We start from the raw sequence: 12,215 nt of genomic DNA on the forward strand, positions 1-12,215 counted from the left end.
AAACTCTGTTTCATTTATTTGATCAGAATTGTTACTTTTCATACGGCACCAAAATCTCTAAGCTTCAAAGATCACAGTCTCAGGTGAATTAAGGCCAGGGCACAGATCTATTTTATGAAAATAAGTGAGGGGGTGGTATAACTATTGATCCATTTTATATAACACGAAATAACTTGGGGACATCGTTAGCAGCATTAAGATGTGAAACCTCAACGGCTATATAGGATGATACATGTCAAAGTTATTTTTAGTACAGAAATCTTCTGGCTAAACGGCAACACTTTTTATCATTTTCTGGTGGCTGGATATACTTTTATGATGTTAACACTATTGGGTAAATCATTTTTGTGCTTGGACATTTCAAGATAATTTTAAATATTTTCCATAGGGGACTGGGCACTAGTACAAAACGTCGTATATTTCCAAAACTAAAGACATATTTAACAAAGGCCAAGAACAGTTTGTTTTCTTTTACTATATTGACTAATCTAATAGTAGCAAAGTGAGATAAATTTTAGCATAAACTGTTACCGTTTTTTATTTTGAGTTTTGTGGCGGTAACAAGTCACGTGACCTCATTTGCATACGCCATCCACGTCAATAAGAATAAAACGCAAACAGCGGTTACAAACATTTGCTTGAACTGGATAACTTTTTATAAACTTAACGTTTCGTGTGTTACAACATACATCATCACAAGTGATTATTATTCAGTTACAGATAATTTAAATTCAAAATACAACTGAACGGACTGGGAACTAACGAGATTGATTGACATAAAATGACAAGAAATATGCTAATAATAGAGATAAAGTTTCTCACTGTTAAAGTTTTCATTTTATTTTGGGGCCCATGCCTTAATTTACTTGAGGTGTCTAAATAAAGGTGTTTACTTTTACTTTGCAAACTGGGGCAACGAAACACTTTAACAAAAATTGGGTAATAAGAATTTTCATGGCATTAATTTTCGATATAAAAATAAGGTTTTACGGCTTTCTTTCAAATCCAGGATTCCAAGCATGGATTTGAAGTCAGGAGACAAGTAAGAATCACGTACACATAACGCAATATGCACCCAGAGAAAAATGCACCCAGTGTAAAGTTTTTGGAGCCACGTCGCCTGAATATCGTTATTTATGTTCTCTTGACATTTATTTCAACGTTTTACCTTTTATCTAAAACAACATCTCGCTTATACACAAAGTTGTTAACGGCGTAATGATAACCAGTATAATTTTCTCAAATTTGATTGGTGTTAACTACTTGGGGTTGATATCGGACAGTTGGCTGTAATCGTATACCTGAAATCGGACAGTTACATCAGCCAACCATATTAAGTGTACTCAGCTTAATCCACCAATCACATAATTTATCACAGTGAAAAAGGAAACATTAATTTTGTTTTCTCGAAAATTGTAATGGTTATGATTAATTGGTAGTAACAGGACTTCGTGTCGGCAATTCGGTCTGTAATCATACTTGTGATTAAACAAATCGGACTCCCGCTACGCGGTTGTCCGATTTTGTTAATCACTCGTATGATTACAGACCGTATAGGACTCCTCTCAGTCCTATTGTCATTATAAATTGTTTGAAGAAAAGCCGGTTAGGATTCCGATCCCAAATGCGGCCAAATATTCCCATTTTATACAGCGGCCTTTTCGTATAATAAAGTAACTAATTGAAAACCTCTGCTGAACTAATTCAAAATAATTTAGAGGTGAAAAACGCATTTTGCTGACTATCGTAAAGTGACTTCGTTGTCATGGCATCTGTTCGTCTCTTAAAAATGTTACTGTCGGTAAATGAATAAAATTCATGCAACTACACATGACGTGTGAAGACCACAGAAAGCCCTCTTGTTTCGGTTCGGCTGCTCAGAGAGTAAGTTGTGCATGCCAGTCATTTCCGAGGAACCAATACGAACAAGCATTGTGCGGTGTATCTTAGCATTAGTTTTTTTTTCTTCAGTCGTACATTTACAGGGGCTGAGCGGGTATAAAACTAGTATAACTGGCCATTTAATGACAGGAGATCCTATTGTTTGGGGAAGTATGAGGACACAGCCAGTAAGGTAGTTTGTCAGAAACAATTCGAGATGTAAACAGATAAGGATTATTAATCATTTCAACAAATGGATAAGACGTTCGCATTCTCAAGAGTTTTTCAAGTATTTTTCCATGAACTTGTTCCCAGGGAAACCCACTCACAAAGTTGCTTGGGCGAAAACAAAACGAACTCAAAGGACTTCGCCAGCTTAAAATCAAACCTCCACTGAAGCAATTTCAAACTTTTCGCTCCACTGGACTTCATGAATCAAGCTCAGCGTTGCATGAGAATTTATGCCATCCATTATGCCTTGAGTTTATGACTATTAATGAATATTTCCCCTGATTAAAATGTAATTAAAATGTAACATATATTTCGTTCGCTTTTCCTCGTTTGAATTCCTTGTACTACAAAATATGAATTGTAGTTTACTATTATTTACACGAGTGTTGTAACAAATACAAGATCTCTTGAAGTCTTCTTGATTTCTTCCTTGCGCAATTTCGCAAGTGCCTGTTGTAAACATTACATACAAAAGAAAATGCAATTTGCATAAACGACGAAATTCCACTCGATGGGCGATATTTCTAAGTCATTTTTATTTTGTCAAATTGAGACTGGCCACTTCGTGCTTGGCACTTTGAAAAATATTAGCAACGACTGAACAATACAGCTGGAGTTGAAAATACGGCTTACAATAAGACGCCAAACTTTTAATTCACATTGTTTGTCTTGTATGGCGTCTCGAGTGTGATAGAAGTTTATGCCAAGATCAATTATAACCAGTAACCATACTAACCTGTTTTCCAGGCTTATCTTTCGAGGAGAGAGACCAAAGAAAGTAGATACCAGGAGGTCTTTGCAGTCTCTAATTTCATTCGATCGATGTAGGACGTAGCTCTACTGTGTTAAGGATCTCTCATGTATATTGATTTGTGTCCTTTGTTTTCTCAAAACCAATCCGGTGAGGGCAGATGTAGTAACTTTAGACATGCCTAAGAAAAGAGCAACAGACGACGACACGAGACGCTTTTTCTAAAGTTGTGGCAGTGTTCATTCGACACTTTACTGCGATAATTTCTTGTTTAAAAAAACAAACGGATCTCCCAACCGAACCCGAAAAGCTTAAAATATTCATCATCAACTACAATCAAGGAAAATCCTTGTGTGAGGATGTTGCTCTTTTAAAAAAGTCAATCAAGCATATAGCATGCATTCATTTCCCTTGACTTTTGACTGAGGACGTAACAGAAAATATCAGCGCTGTGAACTCAGTTCAACTGGACAAAATAACGAAAGGTGACTAACCTGTGAGAAAACGGGGGGTAAATAAGACATTTAATTTTTTTTTCTTTTGATAATCGAATCGAGTTACTAGGAGGCACTTCATGCCAAATTTAAACATTTTTTTCCAATAGTTTTAGGAATACGGTTCGGCTAAATTGGCCCATTTGAAAGGCACGAAACAGTTGTGGTGATTTAATTAACATTATTAATATCTTGGCTGCGTGGGGCTTAAAATGAGTCTCATTTCCAATGTGCTCGAGCAAGTAAGTAGTCAAAGTGACGATTTATTATTTGGTTCACAAAGTATTTCGAGTAGGCGTTAGAGAAAATGCAAGAACGTAAAGCTGTGTAGTTAGTAGACGACTCATGAAAACGAGGTGGATATATACTTTATATTGTAACGCTAAGTAGTGACAGTTGGGTCCAAGTTAAGAGTAGTGGGTTAAAGAGGATATGCGTCGAGGTTGTTATTGTAGTTATAGGGGCAATGGGCAATTGTGTTGCGGGCGATCGCCTGCTTGGCGACATGGGAGGCTGTTGTACGTGTTGTTTGGTGTGGGTAAATGACTTGGAACAGGAGGTCATTAGTGAACAAAAGGACCTGGGTGTTTAACAATGGAAGGTGAATTAATGTTGTATGAGATAAGTCAACTTTGCGCGGGTGTTTTCACATTGTCTTGTCTTCAAATATTCAACTTCGGTCACGGTGTGGGTGGATAGGGTCAAGGGTGGAAGATCGGCAAGAATTTTTTTCGTCACTGTATACAGACGACAGTGTAGCTCGTTATGTAAAACCGAAAAGGTTGTATTATAAAACGTTGCCCGTGAGACGTCTGTATTAACCTGTGAAGCAGGGAATTAGTTTGTCTGATCATCAACCATGACCATGAAATGGTAGCGGTGGTCTTTGAGCAGCGACAATGCCCCGACGCTCTCTTTCAAACGCTTCAAAAACCTTGCAAGTTTTAAACTCTTCTCGGCAGAAACAAGTTTCTTTTGATTTCTTCCGCAGGCACCATTGGCAACAAAACCTTAAAGCAGTTTAAACTTACAACGAGATACAAAGAGATACAAAGCCCGTTTTTACAGAAAAGCGGCTCTTGTGTTCACTTACCAGACCGGTGTAAAAAATGCAGCAACCTGTCTAAAATTTAAAGAGGAATTGGGAGAGAGAAAATTGATTTGGGGAGATACTTTAGGATTTGAATGCCCTGGAGATGCTACGAAAAATTCATAGAAAAATTATATTCTATCTATTTAATAAAGGTTGTTTTCCCATTTAAAAATTAAAGCAATGAAATGTAATTTTCAGAAGCTATGGTTTGCAAGGGGTCTGTCGAAATCTGTAAGTGAGGAAAAATTAGCCTAGTTCATGAGAACGAAGACCACTCGCCAAGGGTTTACAAAAACAAAGTAAACCACTCAGTGAGAATTGCTGAACGATGTATTATGAAAAGTGAAATTAGAACAGCTAAAAAATCAAAAACATCAAAGGTCCTCGCTGCAGTGCTCGGTAGTCATCGCTGGTACTGCGTTCTTTTCAGGCAGTTTCTCAAAAACCAGTATTGGAGGCAAGTACGGGTGTCCACAAAACCACTCACGGTTCAGAGAAGTTCGATTTTTGGCATAAAAAAGGATGGTTTATTTGTAATATTACGTATCAAAAAGAGGGAAAGATACGGTAAAAAACGAACACAATACAGGCAGTACAATCGGCAGTCAAAACATTGCAAATGAGCATGAAAATAAAAGGTAAAGAAAACATGACAAACAACCGGCCCGCATTAAACATGGAAGGAAATCGAGTGATGGCGATCCCGGACTTACGCTAAATCTGTAAAACTTTAACTTAAATACAAATACCGTCCTAAGAAAAAGTACAACGGCTGGAAGTACACGACCATCCAGCGCAGCAATGATTGACAAGTTATTTTCTTGCTTTGCATCCCTTCATGTAGAATCGTAGGCCACAAGTATATATCAACTTGTAATCTTGCTTAATTTAAAGGACGAGGTGTCTTGATACATTACTTGTTACTAACGATGAAATGAAATAATGAAATGGATCATAAATGACCGGTGTGTCGGATATGAAATCACGTAAAGCTTATGATGCTCGCAGAGTCATGAACTGCAGTTTTAGCAAATTGCGTAAAGAAGCCGGAAAAATCAAGGACTTCACAACGTGGGGGTTTGTGCCCGTGACCTCGCGATATCGGTGCCGACGCTCTAACCAACTGAGCGATGAAGCCACTGGACGTTTGGTGGAGCTGGTCATTGGTGGGTTCTAATGTTCGGTCTGCGTGAGGTGTCGTTGAATGAATCAACGATGAAATGAATTATGAAATGAATCATATAATGAACTGCGGATATGAAGTCAAGTAAAGCTAGGATCCTCGCAGTTTATGAACGCGTTCCATAACTGCGAGGATCATCAGCTTTACTTGAACATACTGTACTGCAATGGAAAATGGAGTATTTGTTCCCCCTATTATTGGTCATTATTTCTTTACCCGTCACAGCTATTGTCTCCCTTCTTCGACATTACTGATTAGTTACTGATCTATTGCTGCATGTATTAAAAAGGGGGGTCTTCGAATACGTTTCACGGAAAATAAAATGGCCGTTTCACATTTCGACAAGACACAAAAACAATCGCCTCTTCACCGTTTCACGGAAGACGACAAATTTGTTGTTACCTTTGTTAACAGCTACAGGCCGTCTGTCATAATCATGTTGAGAAGGGTTCTTGCGACCTTCCGAGACGATTTCCGAGCTCGGTTTTCGCGTACGTGCAATGTTGATTGACCAACAAAGCTGTCAAGGCTTTAGCGAAGGCCACGTGTCGAAGGCTCACGTTTCAGGGTTGGGGGGAATCATGCAATCCAAATTTAGAAGTTATACCTTTGCTCTGCCGAGTTATATTTACGTATACGTACAGTAACTGTTTTAATTTCCCGGGCGCCTGCTCCCCACAAAATAACAAAAAACAACATCGTCGACATGAAGCAAAATACACAGTTTCCACGTGTGTTCACGTGTGTGTGACTGGGGAAAAATGAAAAACACTTCAATTCATGATTAGTAAAGCTAGTTGGGCGACTTTACATATTAAGAGTCTGCAAATTCTATGGGAATTTTCCTAAGGAGAATCTGCATCTAATCTACTCCGTTCAATAGCCTAATAATGTCAGTGTTCTTCTTATCTATTTGCAGGTGTGGGAAGTGTGCATATGATACCAAGTACCTTGGCTAAATTGACAATTTCTTGTTTCGTCGAATGTACACAAGTTTGGATACACAAGTAAGCATTACAAGATGAAATGAAATCATTGAAGAACGTGACAGAAAGATGCTAGGGGCAATATAACTGGGAATTTATTCGCATCAACTGAACGTGTTAGTACCTGTGACGGGGGGTGCGGAGTAGAGCCTTAAGGGTCACGTGATCAGTAGCTATGTAACTATCCCAAAGTTTTCCACCGAACGGGTTCAAGCACACATTTGTGAATAGATGCCTATTTAAATTTGTGTAAATGTAGGCTTTGGGGTGGTTTTTGGAATTCAGCAATGGGTTATGCTACGGAGAGGAGCAATGTGTTAGCTTTCTGGTAATATTTCGTTTCTTTGGTTTTATAAATGTGAGCCCTCACGTTTGAGACCCTGTGGGCTCGCGGTCCTGGAAATTTTTAGTGATTGAAAAACGAAACACTAGATGATACAACAGAAACAATGCCACCTGGCCATGATAACAAAAGAAGTTACTGGTCATAGGAACCAATGAAAATAGCGATTCGTTGCAATACGCTGCAGCCCCGCTTCAGCCTACATTCCATGCTCGCTCCATTGCAACAGGAGCGGATAGAAACATGAGGGCAGTTCGGGTTGACTTGACATTCCGGGCACTCCAGGAACGATTCAAAGTCAATCCAAGCCTGCATTGCTTATGCCTAATAGGCCACTTTGAAAAATACCACAATTACTCTTTGCTGACCCTCCACACATTTGCATAAGCATTGCTTTTTCAGTTTGTCTTGCGACTTACAATGGTGCCCACAAGAGAAAATAGAGCGTTTTCACATGACGTCACGGAAGCCAATGTTGGTGTTCCAAAAGTAATCCTCTGGGACATTTGAACTCTATTTTTATGCAAAATAGTTTTTCTTTTGTTTTCATCAAATTAGCCTTTATTTTAGTCACGTGAGTGAAAAACGCTCGAAGAGCCTTCGGCTCGCCATTAGGGACCTTTCGATTCGAAGGACGAGGGAAGTCTCAGAGTTTTACGTTACTGAGCGTTGATGGCATAAGGTTTGGAGGCCGACATTTTTCAAAGTGCGTGGTGCCTCGGACGTCGTTCTCATCGCGACCAGAGTGGTAGTCCACAGTCGTAATCCAGAAGCGCAGAGTCGATAACGATCAAGTGAAAAATTCAAACTGCTGTCGGAGTCGAAAAGCAGAACACACGATTCCGCTTATGGCTCCAGTCGCTTATGATCCACTGAAAACTGCATTGTTCTTTTGCGTGTGTCAGAAGCAGAAGGGGAACAATAAACCAAATCACAATGGCCGATTCCCAAGCAGCGTGATTGGTGTGGTTCTTCCGCTTCTGCTTCCGACTCCGACAATCCTATGTGTTTTCACTGGATCATAAGCGACGGCAGTCACAGAGGAAGCGGAAGAAACTGGGAACGTTATGAGTGGCTTCCGACTCCGATTGAAGTCGAGTTTAGTGATTCCGCTTGTACGACTCCGATCTTTGATTTTCACTAGGTCATAGACCGAATGCATAAACGGCGGCCAAAAACAAATATTCTTTTGTTTATGTGCTAATTAGACTCACTAGCCTCGCTCTCAAGCAAACATTTCTTTTCGTATTTGTTTGTCCATGCAAAACGAGGCTAGTGAGGCTAATTAGCACATAAATCAACAGAATATGTTTTTGGCCGATCATTTATGGTCATTCGGTCTTAGCGCTCTTGTACGTTATCGACTCCGTGACTCCGGTCTGCTGTCGCTAGCTAGGAACACCAGGCTTAAGGTGTTATGGGTCGACAAATATTCCCTATACAACGGTTGTGAGGAACCATTTGTGTGCAACAAACTCACACAGTAACGGGCAGGTCGAAATATTCCCGTATTCACAGTGACGTTGTTTCAAAGTTGCCATTGTATTACGATTCTTAGCCTAACTACTCTAAATGAAGCCTTCCATCAGAGTATCTATACTTCAGTGATAATTAAAAGGTGTTTAGTCAAGCTATGCGGTGAAGTTTCTTCTATAGGAGATGGCTTGTCCGAGGAAATTAGGAATAGAGTGCTCCAAATTACTGGTGGGGGGGGTGCTTGACGACAAGATTAAGACTAGGTGATAAGACAAAGTCAACAAAATAAGATATTTTTCATTGTATCAAAATAAGCACAACTTCAAACTTAAAGTAGAACTAAATACAACTATATAGTTATCTTCTCCAGAGTCATGAACATTGTTACGTGGGTAAATTCAGTCTAGTATCTATTATCATTTTTGGCTTCCTGAGAAATTTCCAAAAAAGAAACCTCAAATAAGCAATCATATTGCAACTAAGTAGAAGTTTATCCAATTTTAATGCAATTTCAGAGTTTGCCGCAATAACTTGAAGATGAAATCGTGCGCACAACGTTCACAGCTCATGCTGGTTTGGTGATTTTTAGCCGCCAGGGATCTGATACGCCCTAATAAGTTTTCCAATCATAGCTTTCTGCAAAAGGAACAAGCGTAAAAGACAGCTGTCCATCATCATGAGGGACCACTTATCCTGCGCGGATGTGTTTTCTTTTCTTTTTTTTTTTTTAATTACAAACGTTTGATCATCACTGCCGACAAAAACAAAATTTTCGCCAAAAAGATGTCTTTTCAACCCTGGTTACATGTGTTGCAAGTAAGTACGGCAGGGGATTTTCGCTTTGGAAAGGCACACGGAACCGTTATAACGGTTCAGCATGGTAGGAAAACCCGCTAAGATCTAAGCTCTGCAATGCGACACACGATGCCCGATAGTTTACGTTAAATGGGCTCATATCTGGATTCGGCGGAGATTCATCACAGGTGATTAATCGAAGAGGAGGCGCCCTACTATATAGTTCATTAAGAAACACTGGCCTTCCGGTCCCACTTCAATTTGAAATCTGAGGATGAAGCCAACTTCGTAAGTAGCACGGTAGAGGATTTTTAGCTCATAAACTGTGTAAGAACAAAAGTAGGAGTTTTGCTACAACAATTGCCTTCACTGTATTCCATTTGATGAACTGTTACATGTGTTGTTGCGATTTAATTGATGAAATTCTATATGCGATAATGGGCAGGGACAATATATACTTGAATTACCCGTGTTGCACACAGTACAGGCAAAAATTACGATATATTAATTATGATATGAATTTAATTTGCGATTTATTATTTATTATTTTTCACTAGCTTCTTGGATTTTCCGTCCCTGAAGATGACTTAGACATTGGAAACATCTTTTCCACTGAGTAACCCTAGAAGAAAACAAGGAGAATAGATAACAACGCATTTGGCACAACCAACTGGTTGAGTAAAGGGCTTCATTTTAACTCTTACTACCGTCAACGAGAGTGGTTTGGCCTTGGTGGTCTTGCAATCAACTCTTAAATTCGTGCCCCTGTGACCAAACTACCAATTCGTAATTTTTCTTTGGATTTCCAAAACTATGTTACACTTAAAAAACATAAGGGACCAAAGTTTTAAGCCTTTATTTCAAAAAGTGAACCCTTGTTCGTTTTAACTGGAATGTTTCCTAGTTAATGGTCCGCCATTACTAACGTTTAAGTTCTTGAGGAAAGCTAGTATGGATCGAGGAGAAAATGACGTGAAAGGCTCACGAGTTTTTAGTTTTCAGAATGCAATGCGTTTGAACACGACTTGAATTAAGATGCGAGCACGGGTGTTTTCGGGCTTTGCATTGTTTTTATGTGTTGGGGTTGCGATAAATGCTAAGCTGCATCACACGCTGAAATGTTAAACTAGTGAGCCTTTGAGCGTCACTTGCCCTGGATCCAACCGTCTGAGGTTCAATCGGCAGTTTTGAACGTGGGGGAGTGAATGGTGGACCGTGAAATATACAAACTCACACTCAAACGTTGTAAACGGGGCCTTTGGGACCAAAAATCAAAGCTCAAAAATTTTGCCAGTCACGTGTCTTAAGTAAACACTCTTTCAAAATCTGAAGGAAAAAAGGAAGCGATTTGTTTTATCTCAGGGGAACTTTAACTCTCTTGAGGCCAAAAATCAAACCTGTCATGTTAGTTATAGGGAAATCTCTCGCCTAACGCCACGTTTCTACACTCTTACTCGTTCAGTATACGAATTGTGCATAGAAGACATAATCGATTTCAAGAAACTTGGCTTCAAAGGATACGAAAGGATCGCATCTAGTGACCTTATTTCATAAATGGCGGTCACATTTATAATTCTTTTGTCCACGTGGCACCTGAGCCTACCAAGCCTCATTTTAAGAGCAAGAATGCTTTTCAATTGCTGGTTTTCACTCACGTGAATCAACCGCCATGTTTTCACACACCCGAAAACAAAAGTTAATGCATTTGCATAAATAATAGAGTTTTAAATTCCCTGGAGGATTTGTTCGGGGCACCAACATGGCCGCCTGTTTTTCTTTGTTTAGGGCACCAACATGGGCGGGTCGTGACGTTCATGTGAAAAACGGAAAATTCACTGTATGTTATCGAGGCTTGGTAGGCTAATTTGCACTTCGACAAAAGTAATTATTAAATTGGCCGCCATTTTTATGAAAATACGGTCTGATACACCTGCATTCCATAATGGCCAGCCAGTCTTAAATATTCTTTTGTTTTTATTCAAATAAGCCTTGCATAACTCTTTCTTAAGCTTAAAATTCAAAAGAATATTTTATCTTGAGACGAGGCAACAAGGTCCAATTTGTATCCGCATAAATCAGCGGCCATGTTGGAATAAGGAGTATAGAAATTTACCTTGAGATTCATCTGCGCCGGTATCGCAGAAGACACGGGTTTAAATCTAGTTTCAAAACCTGATTTTTTCCAGGCATTCCTTCGACTCCCGGGAGTGATCGGTACGTAAATTCTCCTCACAATTTCAGTGAGAATGTCAGTCAGGACAGGTATTGAGAATGAAGAATATTATCAGGTTTTGGAGCTGTGATCCTTGATATAACCACCAATTCTCATGACTTCCAACAAGGGACATCCTTTGGGTACTATAGTTAGGAGAATGAACGCTTCGATCGTGGGAATGAAAGGGGTTAAGTTTAACGTTTACAACTGCGATGATTAAAAAAACAACTTGAACTGTGGCTTCGAGTGAGTTGTTAAATAAATACAGGTCTTTCTTTGTTTTTAACCTGCTAAATGTAGCAGACAAAGAAATCATTGCGAGGGGGTAGCAGGGCCATCGCACTGTTGTACAACCTCACCGGCATCGAATACAAGACAGAACAAACAGAACAGATGGTGGTCAGCCACAAGGATAAGCCGTAAATCATAAACGGCTGATAATGATTCCACTTGTAATTTCTCCATATAATGTAGCGCATGGTCTTCAGCGGTGAGGTATAACCAACGGAAAGATGTCGCGGGGCGACTGTGGGTGAAAGAAAATACGTGTGGTCTAACATGGTGTTGGAAAACCTCGTTATTCGGTAATGCGACATGTATTCGTGGGGTAACGTACAAGTCTACTGGATGGTAGTAAGAGGAAACTTGATTCCTTTTCCGTGAGCTGCCCTCCGAGATATCAACAAGCTCGTATATGTCCTCATGTTGAGGTACAACTTAAAATGACCGCGGCCTTGAATGCCGTTAAAGGGAACCCGAGAAAGGGA

At 39.6% G+C, this 12,215-nt stretch overlaps 1 protein-coding gene across 2 annotated transcripts in view; it reads right to left on the reverse strand.

Moving 5' to 3' along the window:
* Window positions 1-12,215, reverse strand: part of LOC138006703 (myoferlin-like) — an 89,631-nt gene that overhangs the window by 62,873 nt on the left and 14,543 nt on the right. Inside the window, exon 1 of one of the 2 annotated variants that reach the window (XM_068853197.1) lies at window positions 2,849-2,983. The exons of the other annotated variant lie outside the window; for it this stretch is intronic. The gene's annotated coding sequence lies outside the window, so the exon portion shown is untranslated. Of the gene's footprint in view, window positions 1-2,848; window positions 2,984-12,215 lie in introns of those variants that run through there. 2 annotated transcript variants of the gene reach the window in all.

The sequence above is a fragment of the Montipora foliosa genome, chromosome 6, assembly GCF_036669935.1.
Source record: "Montipora foliosa isolate CH-2021 chromosome 6, ASM3666993v2, whole genome shotgun sequence".
Lineage (NCBI taxonomy): Eukaryota > Metazoa > Cnidaria > Anthozoa > Scleractinia > Acroporidae > Montipora > Montipora foliosa.